The sequence below is a fragment of the Pagrus major genome, chromosome 1 (assembly GCF_040436345.1).
Source record: "Pagrus major chromosome 1, Pma_NU_1.0".
Lineage (NCBI taxonomy): Eukaryota > Metazoa > Chordata > Actinopteri > Spariformes > Sparidae > Pagrus > Pagrus major.
In genome coordinates, this window is record NC_133215.1 from 18,480,935 (window position 1) to 18,494,701 (window position 13,767).

The 13,767-nt window shown below is 41.1% G+C and overlaps 1 protein-coding gene across 1 annotated transcript in view; it reads right to left on the reverse strand.

Moving 5' to 3' along the window:
- LOC140995177 (ankyrin-2-like) overlaps window positions 1-13,767 on the reverse strand; it is an 89,373-nt gene that overhangs the window by 71,575 nt on the left and 4,031 nt on the right. The window lies entirely within an intron of this gene.

A 13,767-nucleotide genomic window follows, 5' to 3' on the forward strand; every position in this document is an offset into this window, starting at 1 on the left:
CAGTGTCATAAACATCTCATTAGCGGCAGCATTTATGTGCACACAAGGCCACTTGTGGTAATTTTATACTACTGACATGGCCTGTATATAACACCTAGTATACTCATACCATATTCATTTGATGAGCTGTCAAACACAGGTTGATCCAAGTATAGTAACCTGAGTGTGTGTGGCTGTACCTCTCAGTGAAAATTAAGCCAGTTTATCTGTTCAGAGGTCATTTCATCTCTGAAGATTAACTACTACTAATTACTTAGAAACATTTTAAGTGGATTAGAAATTCTTGTTCTAAGTATGAGCTGTTTTTATGTTTAAAAAGCAGTACATAAGTTAACAATGTAAATCTGAACACCTCAAACGCAGTTCCACTTAACAGTTAAATCAGCATTTAATAGAGTAACCAGAGCAACAAAACCTTTTAGACTACGTCGGCCCAGATTTGAAATAAGGGGAAGTGCCAAGGGGCCGGACTTTCACATTCACAATGTCTGACCTGAGCTCAAAATTAAATTCATTGTTAAAAATATTTTACTGTAAAACAATGTACCTTTTATTCTTTGGAGTAGGCTGTCACTTTGATTCTTCTCAAACAGCCAGGGTTAAAACCTTTTGAATGAAATAATTCAAAGGGCCAGAATGAGGTTGTCACCAGACTGTTCTACTAATTCTAAAACTTGCTTTTACCCACTTAGTCGTTATGTCTTACTTAATGATTATTTGTCAAACATCTCATTGTGTTAATATTTTATACCAGTATAAGTACAGTCATCCCTACAATATTGTTGCAACATCGATATTGAGGTATTTGGTTCAAAATATAGTGGCATTTAATTTTGTTGCCCAGTCCTAGCATTTATCACCTAAAGATATTGCAATACTATTTTAAGGTGACATTGTCCAGCCCAGAACATGTCTGACAACTTTCTGTATGCACTTTACACAAGCAATGATGTTTTATTTCAAATATCATCAAAAAGGTGTCTCTTCAGCTCTGGCACCACCAGCATGAGACCTCCCTCTGAGCCTGAGCCTTTGTCACATCTGCCATCTCTTCCACCATCGTCCATCTACATGATAAACCAACTGGGAGGACAGCAGGATAAACCACAGCCCGCTGTACGGTCAACCACATCCACATCTGTGCAACCCCCACAGCCCACTCTCACACACAATGTCCTAAAACCAGTGCTCACAATCTACTCTTAAGCCCACAATAGCATGTGTTTTTGCAGTCAAAATTGTAACATGACACAAACTTGTGAAAATGACTTTGTCAGAGGATTGTGTGTTTTTACCAGGCGCTTTCTTTCGGCTCTCTCACGCTGCCGTTTCCTCCTCTCTCTCGCTTTCTGCAGAGCTCTGTACTCGGTGCTTTGCTCGAGCTCCCGAGCTTTTTTCAGGTGGGCTGCAGCATGAGCCATGACGTCAACTTTCTACTTGTTTCTGTCTCAAAAAATTGCCTCACCTTCACTTTGTTAACTTTTATATGTCCTTGACGAACATCAAGGACCACATATATACTTAACTCATCAAATGAAAATGTAATTTAAAATTAAATCCTTAGAGTGTGGATCGGCTCCAAAAAATGATTTCCCTCGTCTTCAATTCTTCTGTTTTCTTCTCTTCAGTCTTCTTTCTCTTCTCAGGAGAAAGATGTGGAGGTGAATCAGCCTTTGTCCCTCCACATCGAAGCCAGGAAACGGCTACAGGATTTTCACATACTCACATATCCACACACACTGACTGAAAATAAACCATTCACATTCATGAGGGCAAACGTGACAGAGGGAGACTGAAAAGGGCTGCTCAATGATGAGATCCATCCGCTTACTCACTACATATCCCCAACACACACTCAATCACACACACAGGGAATGACCCAGTCCAGATGTACATGAAAACCCTACCCCAAGTGAACAGATGTGGCCACAAAACATGTGTGTGTGTGTGCGTGTGTGTGTGTTTGTTAATGTGTGTGTGTGAGCTACAGTCACAGCAAAGTGTGTATTGTGTGAGGGGTTTAGGAAGGCTGCATGCCAACAGCCAGCTGACTGCTCCAGCCGCAGCTACTCTGTCTTACTACCGCTGTGAAAATGCAATGTGTCCTGAGAGGAAGAGGAACATGTGAGGAGAAAGGAGGGTTAACAGGTGATGAGGGGAAATGGGTTGATTAAAGGGGGAGACTGGGAGGAAATCAGGGGAAATAAGGTGAATATTAAAGCCATCTTCTGTAGAGCTTCCCAGTGTTGTTGCCCCCCAGTCGTCATATTAAATAAGCTACCCCTCCCCTAATAGAGGTAACCAAGGGACACTGAGATAAATGGACTGAAAGAACATTCTTGACTGTCTCATTTTTCTACAAGCAAAAACTTATTCCATCACAACAATTTTGAAGAAACAATAATTGTGTAAAAATCTGGCTTTCAAGGTCAAGTGTGTAGGATTAAGTGGCATCTAGCGATAAGGGAGAAGCCTGCAACCAACTGAATATCCCTCGCCTCAGCCTACCCTACAACACAAAAGGCCCTCTCTAGAGCCAGGGTTTGGTCGGTCCATTCTGGGCTACTGTATAAACAGTGCATTGCAAGAAGACTCGCTCCCTCCATAGATATAAAAGGCTCTGCCCCTAAATCCTACACACCAGACTTTTAAAAGAACAGATAATCAGACATGAAATCCAACTTCTGTATATTAAAAAAGGTTCAACCAACTAGCCCAATTATTTAAAATATAAACATGTTCATCCGCCATTATTTGCTACAATGCCACACAATAAGGTGGTTTTTCACATGTGCCATTTTGGCTAAACATAAAGCCAACATATATTCCTTTTTTGTAATATTGCTTTCCATCTTCTCATGTTTATTTCCCAGATGAAGGCTAAACTCTTCGGAGATGTTAGAGGAGTTTAGGTGGCCATAGAAGCAGGGACTGCAGGGATACTATTCTCACACAGCCAGACCTATCTCCACAGGACTGTGCCAACACTGGAGACAGGTCTGGCTGCCCCGGTGCCCCCCATCTTTGAAAAAACGCTGCAAAAGTGCCCTCTTGGATGCCCCTATGGTAGCTAAAACATAATAAAGTGCCCTCTTGGGTGCCCGTCCAAAGTGCCAAGACAAAACGTGGTGAAATGGCCTCTCTTCACTATAAATAGACAGATATCATGACTTGACCTGACCCTCAAACATCCTGAGTCAACCACTGAGCCTTGCCATTAAAATGGCAAAATGTCTGCAAAAGTAAAGATCACAACTGCTGTACAACTTATTCATACAGTTAGCGACAACGTTAAGGTCAGGCTAACTTGCCATTTTTAGCCTGTAGGTTGCTGTTGTTGTTGTTTCCCAAAGAGACAGGGGTTGTGAAACCGCTCGTGGAAGGGAGGAACATGCCCACTGTAATAGTTGGCCAGTGATTTAGACTACAGAGATACTGATTGTCTTCTTGTGTGTCATAGTTAACCCTCCAATCTACTGATGAAGAACAGACCTTAAATCAGAGTGCATATGAAGACATCTGACAGGGTTGTGTTCAACAGCAGTTTGATTCCTGAAAAAAAAAAACTACAGGGGAATATGTATAAGTATTAGGGGACATAAAGAGGAGATGAATACAACAAACGTGATTAAATAAATGAGTGAAGAGGGGGGCAGCTGCAAGGAAGAGAAAGAAGAGCGGAGAGGAAGAGAAGCAGGGTGAACTTGGGTACAGGCTGTCCTTCTGTGAGCAAGCAGAGAAGATGGGACACACCACCGGTCCAGAGGGGGACGAGCCAGCACTGAACACAGAACCACGGCTCCCGATCACCTGCAAGTTACAGGCTACCCCCTGTAAGTGGGGGGAAAGTGGGTTGGTCTGAATCTCAACTGCACTGCACCGTCAGTACTGGTGGCTGATGGAATATGATTTGACAGCTTGTGTGTGTGTGTGTGTGTGTGTGCACGCGCGCGCGTGTGTGTGTGTCCAACACCAGCAGACGAGTGTCAAGGTCCCTCTCTGTCAATGCAGCTAATGTTAGAAGTCTGAAATTTCAGCACCAGGGACAGGGACACTATCTCACGCCTCTATTTGTGTTCACACATTCTGCCTGCTGTGTTTTCACAACCTCAGTCAACAACAATAACAACATCAGCAACATCTCTTTCTACTAGTAACCATGAACTGGACAGATCTGCTGAATCACTCCACGCTGTAATGCGGACTAAAACGTTCCAGCCTGGTGCATAAAGCCTGAGTGCTCCATCCAGTTCCATTGTGATCCTGCTGTTCGAACATTTCTGCAGATGTGCTCTGCTCCTATAGCACCCTCTGCTGGTGGAACTGAGAATAGGGCATTTTTTTCAAGAGGTAACAGCAAATCTTTGATTTAACTCAATACATCAAAAGAAACAACAGAACATTAATACAGATGATGACTATACATTTTTTATATCATTAATCTATGATACAGATATTCAACTGAAATTAATAAATTTTTCAGATCTACTTATTAATTTTCCAGAATTGTTAATCAGTGTTTAAGTATCATTAATTTTAAATCATGATTAATAAAAGTGTCTTTTATAACATATTATGTATATTATTTCACATAGAATTACATAACTTTTCTTTAGAATTAGGGGCCAAAATAGCCTGAAAACAGTTTTCCAGCACTAAAAATATGAATTAAAGGGTAACTCCACCAATTTTACACATTAAAGTGCATATGTGAACAAAGTAGTATAAAGTCATTTGTGGCTCTGGAAGAAGCTGAATGTAATCTGATAAACTGCCTCCAGCGATGTCACTCAGTGGCTACGTTGCACTGTGGGTAATGTAGGCAGCATGTTTTGAAAAGGAAGAAGAATGCATTGTGAATAAAAAAGGTGATATCTCTGGTCTTGATTGGCTGTCTTGATTTTGGTCATTTGCTTTTTCAACTGACCATAATGAGTCCAACATTGTTATAGGAGTGCAATGCTAGACTAGTGGACTGCTTTTCAAATCTGGTGCCTACATTACCCACAATGCAACTTAGCCACTGAGTGACATCACTGGAAACAATTTCTCAGCTACAGTAACATACTGCTTCCTCTGGAGCCACAAAAGGCTTTATACTACTTTTTTCACATGCAGTAGTACTCCCCAAGACCTGTGAACGCATTTTTTTATGTATTTAGTAGAAATATACTGTAATGTAATGCTGTATCCCACTTTTTGCTATTACCATGAGTCCATGTCATGTCTTTAAGTCACAGTCTTTTAGTACTCAACATTATTTGATGTTTTTGATGTGGTCTTTTGTGTTTCAAATCTATTCCTAGAAATAACTCATCTATGTGCGTATTATATAATCCATCTAAGCTTTTAAAATCCTCGAGATCAAAACTCAAACAAAACATAACACATGGTGTACATAAATACAGCAAATCTAAACAGCTACTGTATTGCCTGTACTGTGTTGAGTTCTTGAGTTTCAGATTTAACAGACAGAATCTATAAGCGTATCGATCCACGTGTAAGTTGAGCCCAAAACAGGCTTACTTACTGTAATACCGTTACAGTTGTGTGTGTGTGTGCAAGCAGTGTGTTTTTTATTGATAATACTAACCTGCTAACTTTTCAGTGTCTATGCATCAGCACAATGTGGATCAATGGCCTCTACTGATCCCTCCCATCGCTCATGCAAGATAAGACAGGAGAATACATTATAAACTAAAGAAGTGTGTGTGTGTGTGTGTGTGTGTGTGTGTGTGTGTGTTTGCGTGTGTGTGTGTGTCCATTTAAGAGTCAGATTACATTGAACGTATGGTCCCAAAGAGAGATGATGTGAGCTCCTGTTTCTGTTTAGTGGATCTCGATCATGGGGAGGGGTTAATGGTCTCCTTTTCATTTTATAGATCCAAAGGCTTTTATACGGCCCATTAGGACTCTCTGATAGACAGATATGGGAGAGGCCAGCACCCGTATCCCTGCACGTACCTGTTCATGGGCTTGTGAGTGGACGTGCATGCAGGTTGGTGTGTATGGATATACAAAGAGTTACCTGAAGCCCTTTTTTATGTGAGAAATCACCAAATTAACAAATGCTTCACATATTTAAGTTTTGTTCTTGGTCTTTTTGTGTTTGATTTCCCAACAACAACACTTCTGTATTCGGTGCTTGCTCTCAATACCATTACCCAGCAAAAGCAACTTTTACAATAAATAAAAAAATAAATAAATGTTCAATATGATGGACGGCTTTATGGCTTATGTGGAACTTGCTTGTCTCTGCAGGTTTATTTTCATATCATACTGACACGAGCTAAAATGAGCCAGTGGCTGCCTGGAAAGTAGAGGAAATGCATTAATTGATTCTATGATATGCTTTGGACGGTAGTTAGCTGTATGTAACTCATCCCTCTGCTCCTGAGGGCCAGCATGCAATTCATTTTTTGCTGCTCTACGGTTGTTTTGGATGCTGTTGTTGTTGTTGATAATTTGTCCGCCTGATAATGGAGCTACAGTGCTGACAGGTGGAGTTCTGCCAGTGATGAGTGTCTGGCAGCATATAATGCATCTAAGATCTAATGGAGGGAGGATCTTTCTGTTTAAAATGACTCATTTAGACTTCAAGAAGCCCATACATATTTAATGACCACAATTTTCATCCCCCTCCCAAATGCTCCTCACTGCTAGTTTTCATTTGTGCTTACATCTGTTGGGTTTAAGCGATGCATTAGGCTTATGTTAACCTGGTGAGTGAGTGTGTGAGCGAATGCAGAAGGCCTATATCCCTTGTACTTTTAAAAGAGTGGACTAGAAGGCGAAGCTCAAGAGACCTGACTGCTTTCTACGCTTTTATACATGTTCCATTACTACTCCACTACAGTGAGTCACTGACTGAGGTCTTCCAGGGGCTACTAATGTAGATCCTGGCTAAGACAACTCCTGTAGAGAAACGAGGCCAACTTCTTTGCTGAAATACAAATTCAAGTTAATTTCTTAAGCTAATTATTTCTTAAATAGCTCCATATTTAAAAGGTGCAATATGTAAGAACAATAGTTTAAAACATTAGAAAGTTCCTGTGCTAGCGGTGTATACACTTCCTTAGTGATCTGAGCACCCACTCCAGACTGCGAGCTGTGCCTCTTTCTCACTGGGAGAGCAATGACCACATTTATCAGAATCACTTCCTGCAACCCAAGTTTCACTTTACTTGATTTCACCATGGCTTTATAATAAAGACAACACAACTAGAAACCTGAGGAAATATTTTCATAGAATCTACACTCAAGACAACAACAGGAGGTCTGCAGTTAGGACCCACACTGAAGCTCTGAACATGCACACACACACATGCACAATGCGAACCCCTTCGGGATATTGATTCATAACTGCAGCTGAACCCTGCACCACATGACTGTAACATGAGAAAATCTACTGAGCAGTTTTACCACCCACAGCCTGTATGTTCAAATAAACAAAAGATTGTTTCCTGTCAAAATTTTTTAAATGGAAGTGCTAAGTTTGTCCTTAAATGGCAGTCTTAAGGACAAAAGAAAGTCGAAACACAGTCTAGGCAGAAAGAGGTGTGTCAAACTTGTGGGCTTCAAAAATCAACCAACACGCTCTACAAAATAACTGATTTTTGCACTGAAAGCCTTGACAGTGCTACAGGTAGGCTTGCGTAAATATTGGTAATGGCTAAATTGCTAGTCTACGGTATAAATGATCTGTCTTGTGTAAACACACAAGAGTGAATGAAATACAGAGCAGCGACAGTAATGGATTGGCTCACAGATATGATTTAAATGTCAAGTCATCTCGCAGCCCCTTTTACTGCTTAGAAAGGTCAGAGCTATAAAGTACACAACACACACTAACTCTCTCTCTCTCCTTTGGTTTCGCACTAAACCAAATCACACAGAGTCAAATTTAATAGCGAAGCAGGCCGTTAAGAATCCAGAACGGACCACACCCACATACAGTGAGTAATGACACCGAGACATGGGTGGGGCTGATATGAGAACAGAGGGAACAGAGAGATGGGACCGTGGATGGGACATATAACCTTCATACAGTCACATGATACGTCCATAGAGAAAGACGACTGGATGGAGAAAGTCAGGACCACACCCTGTTGGTACTGAGGCAGAATCACGTCCACACATCGACATGTGCACCCACACGAATGGATCAGTCTGATTGGTGACCGAGCTTATTTACCAGTAGCATGACTCGCTCCGTCCTTCGGTGTAACCATATTAACAAGCCCCCACGCTTCCACAGACAGACGAGCAGCAGCCCTACAGGCAGACAGCAGCACTACATTAACTGATTGCTGAAACCACAGCCTTCAACATCCTCTTTCAAAAACAAACTATGAGTTCTCCAGAAGAATCTGAATGGCAAGGAAATGCAGAGTAAGCAAGTCAATAGGTCAGTAAATTAATTATTCACTTCCTGCGGCTGACGCCAGGACTATGAGGTGCAATATTCAAAAGACATCAGTTAAATGCAATGCCTGCAACCATAACCAATATCCTATGCTTCTCCTTGATACAGTAGGGTTGGTATGACACCCACTGCTGCGGAAATACTGATCATCCATCATATTCATTTACGGCTTTCCCTTTTTTTTTTTCTCTTTGAAGTGCTGGCCAAGTCCTCTGGGAACACATGACGTCAGTTTGCCGTTCCTCTTAGTGAGATGAGGGAGAGTCCACTGGAAAATAAACTACCATATTCCAGAGAAACTGCCATCCCACTGCAGATGCTAAGTAAAATCAATATCATCGTATCAGGGTGTTATGGACTTGAGATTGAAGGAAGTGTGTGAAGAAGGCTGTAATGCACACTGATTCACAGGAAGGGTTTATCACTGAGTTCAGTACAGTATAGAGCTGCAACCATAAATCAATTAATCGATTAGTCTTGGGGTGCACAAACTTTTCTCTCGGGAGCCAAAACTGAAACTTAATGGTGGACCCCAGGCCAAAAGCAAACAGCTATTGTGTTGTCATGATTCAAATATGGTTCTAGGATCCTAAGTTCCCATAACTGACTGATTTCCTGTGCAAAGTGTCACTGCCCACCTTGCTCAGATTATGAAAAATAATAATTAGGTATTTAAAGTTGGGATCGACCGATTATCAGTCTAGCTAATTATCAGAATTGTTGTTTTTTATCAGATTGCAGATAAAATAAATGAATATACTGAATCTGAAAGTAACTAGTTAGTAGAGGTATCAAATAAATTTAGTGTAGTGGAAGTATAAAGAAGCAGAAAATGGAAATACAAGTACATCAAAATTGTACTTAAGTACAGTACTTAATGTCAATTTGAAGAGCATGTTTACCTCAAAATAAAACAGCATAAACAGAGATTTATACGTTTTTTAAAATTATTTATAATTTTGTCTCACTAGAAACATCTGGCAGGCCAAATGGAACCATATGCTGGGCCTACTTTGGCCCACGGGCCCCACTTTGGGCAGCCCTGGATTAGTCGATCAAAAGAAAATTAAAGGTCTACTATTTTGATGATAGATAGATAGATAGATAGATAGAAATAATAAGGAATAATACATGTAAGGAATATTTGCTTATTTTGTCATTTATGGAAGTAAATGAAGAATCTTTGGGTTTTGGACTGTTGGCTGGACAAAAGACACAATTATAAGACGTCACTTTGGGGTCTAGGAAATCGTGATAATCTGCAGATAAATCAATAATGAAAATAACTGTACCAATTATGAACCAAATGATAATTTCCTCATCTCCAGAGAGCCACAGCCCTCAAACGCTTCATGCACTTGCTGCACACAGACATACACAGTTTCTCTTTTACCACTCTGACCTACGGTTTATGTGCTAGCGATGCTAAAGTGTTGCCAGAGTGTATTTCCGGCTGATGGCTCACCTCATCCAGCGTCAGATCACAAAGGGAATTGAGGCAGAAGCTGATTTCACCTCAAACTTGAATGTATGATGAATAATGAAGCGTGTGACCTAAAATTCACGGCAGGCAGCACAGAGTCATACAAGGAATGCTGAGTGATGCTGTCAGACGCAGAGAGACAGAGAGCGCTAACCAAGCTTACAGTTAGTCAGACAGACACACTCAACATAACACTGTACGTGTGAGAGAGAGAAAATGATTCAGGATAAATAAAACAGATGTGAGTTTAAGTATAAACATTTAATCAGCAGTCACACCTTTCAGCTCTGTTCAGGGCTGAACCCAAAAAATTATGAGTTTGAGTTTCACAAGGTAAACTACACTACTGCACCTGCACCGTTCAAAGGCACACTCCTGCAATGCACAGCATCTTCCTAAGCAAGTCTGGTGGGTTTTTTTGCTGGCATATATACGTGCATGTCTGGGTCTGTTTGTTTCTGTCTGCGTGCAGTGCTATGAGCCATGCTATTCTCAACAACACGGCGAAGAGCTTTGATGTGTTTTCCTGTGAGAAAACCTTCACTTACTCAACTCAAACATGATGAGAGGCAGTGGATGGAGAGAGAGAGAGAGAGAGAGAGAGAGCACATTTACATGAAGGTGTTTGAGTTTGAGCTTCTGAGAAAATGCCATTGATCACCAACCACGCCCTCCTCTCTCTGCCTCTTTCTGACGGGAAACAGAGTTAGAAGGCCATAATGAATAATTGACATCTAAATGCCTCCCTCCCACTGCCTCCAGTCCAAACACCTGCCTTCTATAGAGCATGACTGGCAAAGGAAGCATCTTAAGACAGAACACTTCGACATCATTTCTCGCTTCAGGATGCATTTTAATACTCTTTGTAATACAATACTTTGTCTTGACTCTTTCGATGAACAGCCTTTTACTTAAAGAAGAAAAATGATGACGAACCATGACTCATCAAGTGATGCTATCCCTGCCCTTCAAACATTCATGGGGGTAAAACAGGCCAGTGGGAGATGGTGTCAGACAAAAGTAGGTCACCACAACTAGTTATGAGGTACCATGACAACCAACAAGGACAGTTCCTGAGTATCAGGATGCTGTTTGTACCTAACTATAGAAAAGCTGACGGTCCATATGGATGTTGGATCCGGTACAGGAATGCCAATGCTTTCCTCACCACTGTATCACCATTACACAGTATGGTAACTCATATGACGGTTGCATCTATGTTGCATCAGAGCTGCATGCCGACATAGGGGCTCCTTGGTATTTGGAGGCCAGGGTGTCAAACCAAATATGGTCAAACTCTGAGGTGGGATATGAATATGTGTGTGCCACAAAAAGAAGATCAGAGCTCAAATGATTAATCAGTTAAATGATTAATCAATCGACTACTGCAACTATTTTGATAATTAAATAATGGCTTGATTTACTTTTCAAGCAGAAATGCCAATAATTTGTTGGTTCCAGCTCCTTAAATTTGCTGCACCTCTCTAGTCTTTTAAATTATTGTAAGATGAGTATCTTTAAGTTTTGGACTGTTGGTCACCATGAGCTCTAAGAATCAGAGAGACAGTTTTAATAATTTCTGAACATTTGATTAATTGAGAACATACTCTGCAGATTAAGCAATAATACAAAATAATTAACAACTAACTACTAATAATAGTGCTTATTTAGTGATATTTGATTAGTCATTTGGCAACAAACAACAGATTTGATAATCAACAGCAACTTTTGAAGTTTTGGTTGGACAAAACATGCAATCTACTAGTGCTACATCTGACAATTATTGGCCTTTTTTCTGCCCAAGCAAAACCCAAAAACATTCAATTACACGTCAAGCAGCAAGTTTTAACATGAGCGACAGGAATCTTATTAAAATAAGATTAGATTAAATGATAGATTCATTAACCAAAAGTACAATACAATTAGAATTGAAGACCTTAATAACTTTATACTTTAATTACATACATCAGTGTGCATACAGTATCAAGATAGTATTTAACATTGTATTCAAAGACTAGATTTTATATACGTATATAGTATACAAGCAAATGTCACTTGTGGGTTATGCTTTCTTAAAGTTACTTTTTACAACATTCGGACATAACATCAACTGACAATCAAGTGTTTCTGATTATTTTAAAGGTAAACAGAGAGCGAGGGACAGTGTACTGGACAGACTTGCTGAATCATCCCTTACTACAGTACACAGCAATGCAGGTATTAATTCTTAATGGCTTTTGGTAACCAACAGTAGAGGAACAGGAGCGGTTGACTTGTGGTCATTCCCAGGTCTCTGTGTAAGCACTTCTTACAAGACAAGTGCTCTAACAGCTCTGGTAAATACAGCTATGTAATGCTGAGTGTGTTTGGGTGTGTGTATGCATACATACACCCTGTTTAACTGCACGTACAGACACCTCCACTGGCCAAACATTCCTCTTGGAGGTTGTGCATCGGAAGACAGCTATGGCTGCTATGTGTGGGTGTGTGTGGCCGTTCAGAGGTAATGTAATGAAGGCCGTGGCTCCATTAGGACTCCCTTCCTGCACAATCCCATCATACCACTCCCAGTGGAGAAAGACAGATTGGCAGGCAGACACAGAGAGGCAGAGGAGACACAGACAGAGAGGCGGAAAAGAGAGGGATGAAAATGTCAAAGGCTGCAGTGAAATCTGACCTCCTGGCACATCAGGATCTTAGCGTATGGACCAGTGGTGGGGAGGAGTGTGAGGAGGGAGGAAAGGAGGTATTTTGGATGGAAATGAGAGATGAATGGGAATGACAGCCAAGAAGACGAGGAGAAAAACCAGGGTAAAGAGTCAAACCCCCGTTTTAAGGCAGTGAGAGGAAGTGAGGCTCTGGAGAGATGGATTGCAAAGATGAAAAGAAGGGGGGAAGGAAGAGCTGCAAAATGAAGGGGGAGAGGGGATGATACAGTAAGTTCACTGGAAGAGGGACCTTCCCCAAAGCTGGGTAAGAAAATAGGTCAAGTTGTCGAGTCCTAAACACAAGTCATCTCATTCATTCAAAATACAGACTCTGCAGGGTTTAAACTTGAACCAGCAAGTCATAACTGCAGCCTGGAGGTTCATAGATTTCAGTTATCAATATCAGACTGCAGAGGACATCAAACCCAGTCCTGAATTGATCTCTGCAAACTGAGCTCTTAAGTATCCACCACAGGGAAGTGGACTGGCACAGGCAGAGGGTTGACAAAAGATGACGCAGTCTCTGTATTGTTCAGACAGAGGAGAAAGCATGACTGTGGGAAGCAATCGCTCAACACCAGCCCAGAGCAGAGAGTAAATGCCCAGTGACACGGGTTCAGTGAGCACAGGGACATGGACACTCAGCCATTTGGCTAGGAAGAAGCTATTTTTCTCCAGGACAATCACACCAGAGACAGGCAGTATTTTTAGACCTGCGAGTAAGAGCCTCACATCACGTTGTGTGCCTCTGTCATTTTCTCTTTTTGTCTCACACGCGTAGATCTGTTATTTCTGTATTGTGCTCTATCTCAAGATTAGCTTTTATTAGCTGTATTTCATCTGAAGTTTCCTTTACCTGCCAATTCATGTTTTGCATCTCTCACTCTTTCTTTCCACCGCAGAACCACCACCAGATTTGAGTGTCAGTTTACCCAAATCACAGAAACATAGTTTTCCACTTTACCTCGAGTGGTATCCAGTCATACATGTAGGTATTTTTAGAGATAGTGAAATTTTCCATCGTGATACTCGTCTGTGCCAAGTTGCCAACACTATGCAAGGGAGCTGAAGGGACATTTGTTTGTGGCTTTCAAAGCATTGAAAATGCAATTAAAACTCAACAACAATGTGGCTTGATAGAAACAAGTCTT